This window comes from Chinchilla lanigera, unplaced genomic scaffold (assembly GCF_000276665.1).
Source record: "Chinchilla lanigera isolate Chin_1 unplaced genomic scaffold, ChiLan1.0 scaffold00054, whole genome shotgun sequence".
Lineage (NCBI taxonomy): Eukaryota > Metazoa > Chordata > Mammalia > Rodentia > Chinchillidae > Chinchilla > Chinchilla lanigera.
Genome location: NW_004955455.1, coordinates 12,369,518 through 12,382,881, shown reverse-complemented (window position 1 = coordinate 12,382,881; position 13,364 = coordinate 12,369,518). Strand labels below are relative to the sequence as shown.

Sequence of the window (13,364 nt, the reverse complement as noted above, 5' to 3'; positions counted from 1 at the left end):
GAAACTAGAGGAAATACCCCAAATCAGCCCAGAAAGTCTCATGCCCAGGTGTAAACAGGTTTTCATAGATCTTAGAATAGGTATGTTTAACAATACTATATATACATTTTTTTTTTTTTTTCTGGTTTTTCTCCGGTACCGGGAACCGAACTCACGACCTTGCGCTTGCCAGGCAGGCGCTTTTGCCGCTGAGCTAAATCCCCAGCCCCCAGGCCATGTTCTTGAATTCTAGCCTCTGCTGCAAGCGGCAGGCAAGATGCAGGAGCTGTTCAGGGCACTGCAAGGCTTCTGGGAGATCTGAGTGCAATGAGTGAGGAGCAGCAGAGAATGACAGCCCTGGAGAATCAGCCAGGGCCAGATCCGACCTGAGGGTCCTCCTGGAAAAGTTTGGATTTGCTTCTCAGGGCTCTGGGAAAGGGAAGAGGATGACAGGACCTATACTTTGCAGGGACAGCTCTGGCTTCTGTTTTGAAAAAAAGGGAACAGTCAGGATAAGAGCAGGAAGCTGCCCAGGAGGTTGTCATGATGTCTGGGTGAGCAGTGGTGGTGACTGGAGCAGAAGGCAGTGTAGGGATGGAGAGGAGATGATGGAGGCTGAGATGCTTTGAAATTAGAATGGTCAGGACTTGCTGAGGGACAGAATGTATGAGTAGATGAAAGACAAAGGGTGCTGGTCCATTTGCCCTTTGGATAAGCAGGCAAAAGGCAAAGCCAGAAAACAGGCCATGGGGGGGTGGCATGTTGAAGTCTGGATGTGGCAAGTTTGAGGTGCCTGTGGGACTTCCTCAGTAAATGAGCTAGTTGGACATGTGAGTTTCAAGGTCAGGAAAGGAAGATGACAAAGAATATTTATAGTCAGTGCTTCATTTGATCACCAGAGTGTCCCAGTTTAGACAATAGATTACTGTATAGAGTCACCCTTGATATAATTGATGTGTCTCTGTGACACATCTGGATATTGAGAATATCTGGGTGCCCGCCCTATGACCCCTATACATGCACATCTGGACACATCATATGTACTCTGTAGACATTCTTAGCTGAATGCAAATAAAAAGATGGCTTTGCAGGCGCAGTTCCTCATGAGGCAATTTCGTAATGTTAGAGAGATGTCTTGTGGTCTCAAGGTTTTTGACTGCATGTGGCTCTCCTCCCCCTAAGCTTTCTTGCCCCACTGCATGACAAAGCAGCAGGCAACACTGGGGCTTAGATGACACTCAAGGGGCCCCATGGTGCCCAGCTCAAGAAACACAATGGTGGAAAAGTTAAGACCATGGGCTCCAGAACCAGATTTCCTGGGTTCAAATCTCATCTCTACCACCTTGTAGCATGATCTCCCCTTTGCTTCAGTTTTTTCATTGATAAAACCAGGTTGACAACTGTACCCCACTCTAATAAATGGGACAACAATTACAGGACCAAAGAAGTACAAAGCACTGCACAGTACATGACTGTGCTCCATGGACAGCTACTGTTATCAGCAGTAGTATTAGATAATGCAGTTGTCAGTCGTAATCCAGCACAGAGATGAATGCAGGTATGCGAAGCCAAGAGAAGAAACAAAGAAGAAAGGAGCAACAGCAGAGCCTTTTGGCTGCCAGGTCCTTCCTTGGGAGCCTCCAGGGGTCTGTGTGATGACATTTCATTCAGACATTTTTTTTAACCAGAATGAGAAATGCAGGTTCTGTGTCAGAAATCATTGCAAATTCCAAATTAGTGAGGTTTCATGGTCCTCGGAAAGGTGCTGGAGGGAAAATTGGTCGACTGGGTGTTTTTTAGCTGTCAGAGCGAGCTGGCTGATTGATTGAGTGTCTCGGTCAATAGACTGTGCAGACAGCAGCAAGGGAACCAGGCGAAGGCAAGGAAATAGGGAGAAGACCGAACACCAGCCAGCATGTGGGAGGCGGCCGTACGGCCAGCAGTAGGAAAGGGACAAAATTACACCAAGAGCTGAGACCCATTCTGTCTGGACTGTGGAACTGTGTTCAGTCTGGAAGCCAGGTACACCCAGCTGCAGTTCTTTGAAAACTCTGGGCTCTCTCACTAGTTTGCTGTGTGTCTTTAGTCAAGATACTATGCTTCTCTGAGCTTTAGCTTTCTCCTCTAAAAACTGCAGAAGTTTATTAAGGGATAAGTGATAGCAGGTTTTAAGTGTCTGATGAGGTTATTGGCACAGAGCAGGTGCTCAGTAAATGTGAGTTCCCTTGACTGACATATGCATTAGAGAAACTGGTATGTCGTACTGCAGCCTATAAAGTTAACCACTCTATTTGGAGATGACAACTGTCATTCTTGGATTAGGGGCTAATGGACCACCTCTGAATGTGTTCAGAAAGAAGTAAAAAGATGCAAATGACGTAGACCCAGAGAAACATCTGATTCACAAAAATCTTGGAATTGGAGAGGCTTTTTAGAGGTCATGGGGGCCAATTCCCCCACTAGGGGTCCCCGTGCTATTCTTAAAAAAATTTGAACTCCTGCACTCCTCAAAAAGTGATTGGGAAAAGATAAACCACAGGGCTGTTTACCAAGCAGAAATTCTTTCTCATAGGGGAGCTACCAAACCTCTTTCAATAAAAATTGTAATTATAACCACAACAACAAGACATTATGCTTAGCTTAATGGATATATATTTCCCACAGCCACTTTAGTCTATACAGGATTGTTACGCCCATCTTTACAATGGGAAAACTGAGGCTTCCATAGATGACAGAACTTGTCCAAGGTCATGCGACTGTAACTTGGAGGGATTTATAGGGTGCTGCAGCACAGCAACGGAAAGAAATTATTCCCATGACAGGAAGGTCAGAAACAGGATGGGAAGGTTGATTTGAACCTCGCAGGAAGAGTGAGGCTTCTCCTGGCAGAGAAGGGTAGGGAGGACATGCTGGGCAGAAGAACTGGCTTGAGCAAAGACAGAGAGGTTAGGAGACCGCCCCAAAGGCTATTCACGATGAATAATGACATAACAGTGACAGCTAACATTGATTAAGTGCTTCCTCTGCACCAGACATGGTGTTAAGGATTTTGCATGCATCATTTCTACGAGCTGGGCACTGTCATTACCCTTGTTCTGCAGAAGACATGAAGTGACTCATCCAAGATCACAGCTTGAAAAACCTTGGAACAGGCTTCTGAATTCTGGTCTACTTGATGCCAGGGTTCCTGGTGGCTTCAGATCGTTGAGTTCCCACTATAGTTAACAGAGAAACCTCTGCCCATATGCATGGGTGGTGGTGAGGGGGGATCCGAAGACATCCTACTCTGCTACACACACACACACACACACACACACACACAACCTCAAATTCCCTGGTGCCCATCAAAGTTGGTAGAAGGCAATCAAGAAGCTGACTGCCTAATAAAGATAAAGCTCTCTAATAAACTCACAGTCCTGAGGTAATGGGTTTGACTTTTAAAAGGTTGACAAAAGTCCCAGTGGAGGGACAGAGCTTTCCTATCAAGTGCTCATTCAGGATCATTGTAAAGGGGCCATTTCCTACAGGTGAGACGCCTGGATGCCTGGGTTGGCACTGAAAAAGGGCTACTTCTCTCCAAAGCTAGATGTCTCCTGTCTCCAGAGCTCCCTCTCTCCCACGGGGAATTTTCTGTCAGAGAAAATGATAATGACCAAAGATGGAGCCTCAGAGGTGAACCTAAAGTAGAGGGAATAGAAAATGTGTCATTTGAAAGCTTGCTGATGATTGGTACCAGTGCTGCAGAGGTGGAGACTTGTGAAAGCTTTCTGCTGATTGGTGGAGTTGGTACAGGCGCTTCTCCATTCATCCTGCCACCATTCGCATTGTCATTGCCATCACCATCCCCAAATAATATTTGTTGGTCATTTATTATATATTTTGGAAACATGCCAAGCATTTCACAACCCCCATCTAAAGCTGGTAATATTAACACCCCGTTAATGTTCCCCATCCTCAAATGAGAAAACTAAACCTTGATGATGTTTGATAACTTTCTGGGGTCCAGACAGCCCCAGAAGCTGCAAAGCAGAGATGTTCCCACCCATGTCTGTCAAGGCCCAATCGATACAATGCTTAAACATTGTTTTGTGTTCAATAGAGCGACAGAGAAAGACTGGGTCTGGGTCTATGTCTTAGACGAAATTTACAAGAAATAAAGTCTGAGAGAGGGATTGGATGCACATGAGTTTTGAGGGTATGCTCATGCTCTCAGGAGGAAGGGAGGAAGCGGGCAGGATAGGTCTGAGGGAGGAAGCTAAGGGAAGATACAGTTTCAACCAGAGTCCAACCGCAGCCCGAGTCCCGGAAGCGCACTGGAGTGTGGTTTGCAAGGTAGCCTTGGTCTGAACTTGAGGCAAGGGGGCAGGTCTTAGGTACACGGATGGAAGTTGGTCTTTGGCCATGGGCTGCAGCCTGGACAGGGGTGGGATAATCTCCTAAAAAGCAGCATCCAGAAGCATTTGCAGCCACCACTGACACCAACCTGGTAAATAGATCTGCACTCTGAATAGCCGCACCCACTCTGCAGTCAGCTGCAGGGGAACTGATGGTCCCCACTCAGCCCCGACTCCCTGGGTGCCTTTAAGTGTAGCACATGCTCCCTCAGGACTTCAGATTCTGCACATTTGGACTCAGTGCCCCCCAAGGGCTGGCGCAGCTCTGACAAGTTCTGACACTGATGTGGCAACACAGCCGCTGGCCCAGCATGGGACAAAGAAGAAGGGTCTCCTCTGGTGGCTCCAGCAGTATGATGCGAGGTATCTGACAGCTTCCCCCACTGAAGCCCTTTATCTCACTTCTCGGCTGTGTTATTTTAAAACTAACGAGCCCAGGCCTCAGGAGCTCATTGCCTGCTTGCTGCCTGCCATCCAGATTTGTGGCTTGTCTGCTCTGTCCTCTGCACATTTCAGTAGCAGCTTCCTCCCTGCTCGTTAGAAATTTTTTTCTCAGACCTCGGCCTTAAGTACCAGTGGGGCGGGTGTTTGTGAGTGTGTTTCTGTGTGTGTAACTCTCAGGAGCTCTCTGTCTCCGGTTCAAGCTGACACAAGTGTCCAGTGGGTGATTCTGGGTGGGACAGAGAACAATTTCATCTCCGGGCTATTGAGAGAGGAAAGGATGTGACACAGCAGGGAATGGAGATGGGATATTTCAGGTCCCAACGTAGCCACTCAGCTTGGTGGCAGGGAGCCGAGGCCATGCCCCAGTGGAAGAGCATCTCAAGGGACCCTCAAGGGCACTCCAACCTCCCTTAGAATCCATCCCTTGCCTGGGGCCGTCGGGAGAAAGGCAATCAGAATCAGCCGAAAGTGAGTCTGCAGAGGAAGGTTTTGCATGTGAGCCAAGAGACCTAGGGCTTCTTCCTGATTTTAAAGTGCTACCATGATCCAGACACTGTCTAGGTGCTGGGCATGTATCATCTCATTTCATTTGCACAAAAGCTCTGTGAGGTGAATATAACTGTACCCGCACTCAAAAAGTGAAAACACTTACCTCAGGTCACGCAGCTAGTGAGTGGCCAGGCAGAGTCCATCTGATGTCCACCAACCTCCTGGACTAGTAACTTAGCCTCCCCCATGCCACTTAGCTGGCTTCCTGCAGGAAATGTGCCTTTTCCCCATTCAGGACACCTCCTTTCTTGGGCAAACTTTATCCCTCTATGGTAATTACTTACCTTGCTGTGCCATCTCTTCTGCTGGACTGTCAATGTCATGTCTGGGTCACCTTGAAATGTTCCTCCAACAGAAGTAAAATGATGCATAGAAGGTGAATGAGTGGGTGAATAGCTGATGAGTGAATGGGTGAATGAACAAATGAATGAATAATAAATGAATCACTGTATCTAAATGAATGATCTGAAGCTGTGGGTCACGTTACAAGCCTTGTGAGAGCCAGTCCACAAGGTTAGGACACTTTCACTGAGCCATGGTGCTGTCCCCAAGCCTTGCTGGGACAATGTCTTCAGAGCTTACTTCCCTCTCCGAAGTTCCATCCCCTCTCACCAGGTGCTCTCTCTTGCTTCTAGAAGATCCCGTCCCCTGGCTTCAGATATTCTGCCCAAAGACTAACATCTCTCAAATGTATTTCCCAGCTCTGATCTCTCCCCTGAACCCTAGACTTGTACCCAACTGTCTCCCTGCCAGTTCCACATGGATGACTAAGTGCCACCTCAGAATTAATGTCTCCAAAATGGAGCTCCAGAGGACCATTCCAAAACACCTATCTATACCTGTTGTTGTTTCCAACTCAGTAACTGAGATCTCCATCATCCTAGTAGCTCAGTACGACATTTTGAAGTAGCCCCTCTCTTTCAAACCGTTTCCAGTCATGTGAAATGCTGCTCATTCTACCTTCACTATACAGCCAAGATATATCCATTACTCCCCACCTCTGCTGGGGGATCAAGTCACTGGTTTCCTCCATGTGGGTTTACTGCAATCATCCCTTCACTGGACTTCCTGCATCCCCATCAACTTATTTGTTGTGTACTCTACATCAAGCAGCCAACAGGATCCTTTAAAATCTAACTCAGATCATGGCTCTCTTTTATTCAGAACCCTCCAGTGGCTTATCATATCAATGAGAGGAAAAGCCACATCTTTGCAGTGGTCCACCAGATTGCCCATGAGCTGGCTCCTCGTTACCTCTCTGACGTCACCTTCTGCTATTTTCCGCCTTGCTCATTCAGATCCAGTCCTGCAGCTGGTTCTTGGTGAATTTTGTTTGTGGCTATCTCAGGGCACCCTCTGCCTGTTATGTTCTACCAGGTCTGTTCCAGGCTCACTCCATCATCACCTTGGAGTGTCTGTTATGTCACCTCAGTGAGGTCTTCTCTTGCAATTATCTCCCAGAACTAGAATTCTCTCTCCTTTACTCTGCTCTACCTTTTTGTTCTATAGCATTCATTGATGTCTAATAATCTACTCATTTACCACTTAATTATGTTTATTCTTTGCTATCCTATTTCTTTCACTCATTGTAGTAGAAAGCAAGTCCCATAGATTGGAATTTTTTTCCATTGTTCACTGTGGGTCCACAGGGCCCAGAACATGGCTGGCACACTGGAGGTGCTCGATAAATATTTACTGAATGAAGAACAGGTGAGACGTCTCTGGAAGCCCTCTTGGAACCAGTTTTCACTTTCTTGGGTCTTGAAACAAGCTTGTTCCTGCTCTGGACTCAGGGTTTCCTGTGAGACTGAAAGCTTCTTCCTTTTCCCCAGATGTCTTGCTTTCCTGGTCCCCCATCAGCAGAAGCTCTCATGATTCCTCAGAGCAACTGGCCTGGCACAATCCTTCCTGTGGCAGAAAACATAATCAGCAACTACCTTCCTCAGGGAATCCAAACCCTGTCTTCAATTCCAGCTGATAAGGAGGTCCTGAGCGGGTCCTGGGCTGGGGTGAGAGGTGTTATTCTTGCCCTGGCAACAGCTTGGCAGAATCAGGGCTTGAACCCAGGTCAGCAGAACCCCTGGACCCATGTGCCTTCCCAGTGCTGGCTAATGATACTTTGCAACCCATTCAATTAGAAAACCATACTATTCTAGTGCAGGGGCATCCTGCTTTACAGGCAGTCCCAACGATCAAATCTAATCCTCTTCTTCTCAGCAGTTTGATCTCTTGCTGCAAATGGGCAATCGCCACGCTGGCCTGTGGAGGGAGAAATGACTGGGTGGTTTGGGGGGCTGATGGGAAGGCAGGAGATGGATGTGTTTCATGATGAGTTCAAAACCCAAGCAGGTTTGAAGCCTGACCTACTTTGCTGAGCTGGACAAGAAATGCTGAGCTGGTTTTCCTCCTTATGGTTCTTTTTGTCCTTTGACCTGAACTTGAGAGCCAGAATCAGGCAATTATTGATATTCAAGTGTGTTTGTCTCATACACAGATACACACACAAACACATGCACACTCACACGCACACACTCATGCGCTTCCTCTCAGGACTGAGATATGAACAAACTATTTTTATCCGTTGTCTAAGCGGGGAGCATGATAATGAACCGTGCTTGTCTACAAGGGTCAGCCTTCAGAATCAAGTCTAAATCATCTGTAGCAGCTTCAGTGTGGCTACTCAGAGTGTGGTCCAAGGGACAGCAGCATCACCCAGAAGTGGCCAAAAATGCAGAGGCTCAAGCTCTCATCCAAACCTACTGAATCAGCATCCACAGGCCAAAAGCGCCCAGGTGATTTGAGTCCACCTGGCCCTGATGGATTCAGCCCCTGCCTCCATTCCCAGTCTCAATTCTTGCCTTTCACTTTCCACTCCAGCTGTCAGTTCGAACTTACTGCATCTTCTGCAGTCATATGAAGCTAGGCCTTTGCACCTGCTCTTCCTTATTACTCCACTTTCCTGTCTAGTTTCCATTCATCCTTTAGAAAACTCACCACGACCACCTGCCCACATTCCCCACGCTGGGTTAGGTGCTCTCTCTAGTTCCATGGCTCCCTAATCCTTTGTCAGAGGATTTTGTTTTATCGTTGTAATTCCTAGTACAGGAATCTGTCTCTCTTTCCAGGGTATGAACTTCTGGATGGCAGATACTATGTCTTTTGATACTTTGGAGCTCTTGAAATCGAATGCTAAGTAGATGCTCACTAAACAACTGCTGGATAATAAATGAAACAATGAAGGAGAGGCCAGCCTCATAAAACTTTCTTAGTTTTCCTTCAGTTTTCACCAAAGGGAGCATGACTGCCCCTGAATCCAATGACACCCCCCCACAGCAGCTCTAGAATCTCATCTTTTCTCAAGCTCTGATGCTTTTTCCAGCTGTGACAGGTAGGAAAGCTCAAAAGGTCATGATTATCTCCAGCAGATTATTGCCAACCAGGCTTAATTAAGTAGATTAACCTTGAAAAAGACTTGGAGTGCCAAGACTTCAGGCCAGGATATTAACACAGCCCAGTCTGAAGGGACAAATTAGCCATATCCATCTTGCCCTGGGCTCAGCTGGCCCCTTGGTGAAGCCTGTGCTTTCTAGTGGGTACGTGAGCAGCACAAAGGACTAGGATTTCATTTTCTACTGTAACCAGCAGATGGCGGGGGGGTCTTGCAGGTACAGGGAAAAGGGCGGATCACTCCTAGCCTTGGGTGCAAGCATCAAGCGTGTGTGTGTTCCTGAGCCCTGCTTGGGAAACAGTCCCTTTGATTCTGTAGGTGTCAGGGTCTTCAGCTGTGCAAGGGAGGTAGAGCCACCACTGCATACCTTTCAGGGGATTGTCAGCATCGGTTGAGACATGGGAAGAGCTGCTAGTGGGACTGGGGTAATCAGGGTTCAGGGATGTCCTGAATCTAATGGCCAAGTGCATTTCTCTTTGTGGGACATACAATTTGGAGCTCACCTTGAGGTCCAAGTCCTCTGCAGACACACAAGGCAAGTCTCTGTCTCATAAGCAAATTAACAAGTTTCCCACTCCATCCCCACTCACTACTTCCTTCCATTTTGCAAGTATTTTGGGGTCTCTCTTCTTTTTGTCAGCTGATTCTTAAAAGCAGGCGGAGCTGCTGGTGTTCTGGCCATGTAACATCTCTGGCATCAGTTTCTCCCTCTGTGCAGTGGGTCTGACTCTGTGCCTGCTCCTAAGTTTCCTTGGAAACCGCAGTAAGGTGATTAGCAAGAAGCGCTCATCTTGGTGTCTGGCATGCAGTAGGTGCTTCATACATGCTAGCTGCTCTTACGATCGAGTGGTAGGAACACAGCACCGGACCGGGAGTCACACGGGCAAAATTCCAGTCATGGCTCTGATAGGAGGAACTGTGGGTTTGGGCTGGTGCGCTTGCCTCTTGGGGCCTCAATCTGCCCACTGTAAACAGAAGTAGACTGGACCTGGGGCTCTTTCCACCCCAACTTTGTCCCTGATGGTGAAAATGATGTTAACTCAGTCTATGGCTTGGACAACAAGGATCTGCCCGCGACCCTGGGCTACAGGAGCACTTCGTTGAGAGCAGCTGGAAGTCCAGCTCTGTGAGCAGATGTTTTGATGGGGGCGGGGAGCAGGGAAGAGGCCAGGGATCCAAGAGATTTAGAGAGTTTTACAGAAAGTTCAGCCTTGACTCTTATCAGATGCTGGGAATCTGCCAGTTGCCATGACGACAGCAGCAGCCTCTAAGCTCCAGGTCACTGATTAGCAGGAGCACGCTGGGTGGGGGTAGGGGGCTGCAGGATTCAGCGTGGGTGGCTCCCCTCCCTCTGTGAAGTGGAAGGTGCAGGCCCTTGACTCCTCCGCTTTAGCTGTCCCCTGAAGATCATGCCTTCTTTTAAGTTTTTTTTAAAAAATTCAACATGGAAGAGTTCTGTGGTGAAAACTAGGTAGCAGCCAGTATTGTCCAGCAAAAGTGGAACACAGACTTCTATTTGAGGCCTAAAAAAGGATTCAAAGCTGAAAGCTGCGAAGATAGGGGGCTGCGTGCAGCTGAGGTCTGATTCTGCTAAAGTGCTTATGACTTTGGATTGCTCTCCCTCCCAGGACCTTTGCCTTTTTATCTGTAAGAAGAAGTTGGATCTGATCTGTGGTTCCCACAAGGGATTGGTCATTAGAATTCACTTTTTTGTTTGTTCCATCCATCCATCCATCCATCAATCCATTCGTCCATCCATTGGTCCATCCTTCCATCCGTCCATCTGTCCATCCATCCATCTATCCATCCATCCACTTATTCAACAAAAATTTATTTAGCAGAAAGTAGAGTACCTCAGGAACTGTACCTCTGCAGAGTCAGTGGCAAGAACAGAGATGTTTTCCTTCTCATGAAGCTTATTTTCTAGTCCAGAAGATAATCAGTTGGGCAGTAACCCTATAAAAGGATAATTCCAAATAGTAACAAATATTATGAAGAAAGATACCGCAGATGCCTGTAATTCCTATCACAGCTGAAGAGGGGAGCAAGATGAAATAGGGGAGCTCTCAAGAAGGTGACACTTGAATGAGGAGGAGGAGCTGACCATGAAGAGAGCTAGAAAAACTGCATGTCATATGGCGGAAAATAGCAAGAGCAAAGGCCCTGAAGCAGAAAAGCTTCTGACCTATTTGAGCCACAGCAAGGAGGCCATGTGTCGGCAACAGTTGAAAGAACTGAGAAAGGAACAGGAAATGGGGCTGAGAGGGACCCTGAGGCCAGATCATGCAGGGACTTTGGATTTTAGTCATGATCTGATAAGAAACAGAAATCACTGGGGTATTTATTTAATGCACAGATTCCTGGGTTTACCCATTCAAAACTTTCATTTCCTTGGGATGGGACCAAGGTATCTTTATTTTTAAAATCTCTTTGTGGGCCTCTGATATTGTGCCAGATTTGGGAAACCCTGGGACACATACTCTTTGAATATCTTTCAGTTTTAAGGAAGCTGAGAAGCAAAGTGTTAGAGCATCTTGAAAAAAGATCTTAAATGTTACGCTTTGGAGTATTCCCTTCCTCCTTTCCTCAGCACTTCTTGTCTGACTCATAGAATTAATTATATTTCTGTTTGTTTTATTGCAAAATCCCAAGTGGGGTATCCAGCCCTAGAAGGTGAACTAAGTACTATGGGAGAAAAAGAAAAATCTACATACCCAAAGGGTATAAAGTTACATAAATCCCTGCCACATCATGGGAACTTTTTCTCATTGAAGCAAGATCAAAGCTCCCCACCTCTGAACCTGACCCGCCCAGCTGGCAATGGTGGTTGAGACACTGTCTCTACACTAAGTCATAGGCCCCAGTGGCCTGGAAAGAGAATCCGTCAGCTTCCCCTCTACTTCAGATAACTCATGCCTCTACTTCCTTCGTCAGACACTTTGAGAGCTGCCACTCAACACCCCCACATATTTATTTATTGCCAACCACTTCCCATGAATTCTCAATTTTTGCCTATCATGAAATTGCTTCGGGTGTACCTTTGTGGGTCTCGGTTTTCTACAGTGCCCTAGAGAATCCAAACGCATTTTAATGTGTCTCCAACTCCAGGCTATGCTGGGCAATATGCATAAATTAATGAGCTTTCTGATCACTTTCCTTTAAAAAAATAAGATGGAGGATAGAAAAGACAATAAGAATCTGAGTAGACTGAGGCTTTGGCTGAGTTATCTACCTTCTTTGGATCTCCATCCATCCCACCAACTCTGATGTGAAGGGATGAGAACAAAGCATTTCAAAGGCCCTTTCCAACTTTCTGAAGTGAATGTTCTCTAGCTCTCTGTTTGCTTTTTCATTTGTTCATGGAACAAATATTGCTGAGATGGAACCTTGACTAAGCAGCAGACACCGGGCAGTCACATTGAGTTCTATCCCCAGGGAGCTCAGAGTCTAGAATGAGAAGAGACAACACATTATTAACAGGTGTGTTCAGCATAGCAAAAGGACTACAGTAGCCTAGAAAAGGTGCTAGATCTCCCTGCAAAAGCTTGTTTCCTACACTGCCTTTGCCATTTCACCAGTAGATAGCACATCAGTAAATTACTGATTCCAGTTGTTTCAACTGGATTCCAACTTGTTCCAGTTGCCAGTCACATTACTGATTCCAACTTGTTCCAGTTGCCAGTCACAAACCACTCTTAGCATCATTCCAGATTTCTTCTTTTCTCTTACTCTCTTGCTTCCCACATTCAACCAACAGTGAGTGATGTTGGTACATCTTTCAAAATCTGTTAGAATCTGACTGCATGCCATCACCTCCATTGCTGCTGTAGTGCTCTGATCCTGGGTTGTTGCCATACTCTCCCCAACTCTTCTTCCCTGCCTTCCACCTTGTCCCTCAATCCCTAGACAGAGCTTTCTAAAACATGAGATGGACTTTCTCACTCCTCTGTTCAGAAGCCTTTGCATCACAGCTACAGGGAGCCCAAAATCTTCTCCTGACTTGAAAAGACCTGATCTCTGATCTCACCCCTTACTGCTTTGGCTTCTTGCTAGCTACTTTATATACGCTAAGCATCCCTAACCATACCTTCTGCCTAGGGTGTAGTTACCCTTTCCTGCAGGCTGCAGTAAACTACTCCAAACCTTTGTGGCTGAAAACAACAATCATAGTTTCTGTGGGCACAGAATTTTCCTGAGTGGCTCCGAGTCACCATCTTTCCTGAGGTTGTAGTCAGACAGGGCTGCAGTCTCATCTGAAAGCTTGTCTGGAGCTGGAGGATCCACTTCCAAGGTGGCTCACTCCCAGATCTGGCTGTTAGTAAGAGGTCTCATTTCTTCACCTGGTGCTGCCTGAGTGTCCCTACATGTCAACTGATTTCCACCAGAACAATGAATCCAAGAGAGCAAAGCAAAAGCTGCTTCAGGTGACCTAGACAGAAAGCCACACATCCATCCTGTTCATTAAATGTGAGTCACTAAGCCCATCCAATATTCAGGAGGACAGAAATTAATTTCATATAAAAGGATCTGTGAATATGAAATTAATTTCA

At 46.6% G+C, this 13,364-nt stretch overlaps 1 protein-coding gene and 1 long non-coding RNA gene across 3 annotated transcripts in view; one reads left to right on the top strand and one right to left on the bottom strand.

Moving 5' to 3' along the window:
- The window catches only part of Srrm4 (serine/arginine repetitive matrix 4), a 154,892-nt gene that overhangs the window by 90,539 nt on the left and 50,989 nt on the right, over positions 1 to 13,364 (top strand). The window lies entirely within an intron of this gene.
- LOC102017953 overlaps positions 6,904 to 13,364 on the bottom strand; it is a 49,787-nt gene continuing 43,326 nt past the window's right edge. Inside the window, exons 2-4 of the long non-coding RNA XR_262857.2 lie at positions 12,047 to 12,261; positions 10,668 to 10,770; positions 6,904 to 7,274 (exon numbers count right to left, since the gene is read on the bottom strand). This is a non-coding gene — a long non-coding RNA (uncharacterized LOC102017953). The remainder of the gene's footprint in view (positions 7,275 to 10,667; positions 10,771 to 12,046; positions 12,262 to 13,364) is intronic.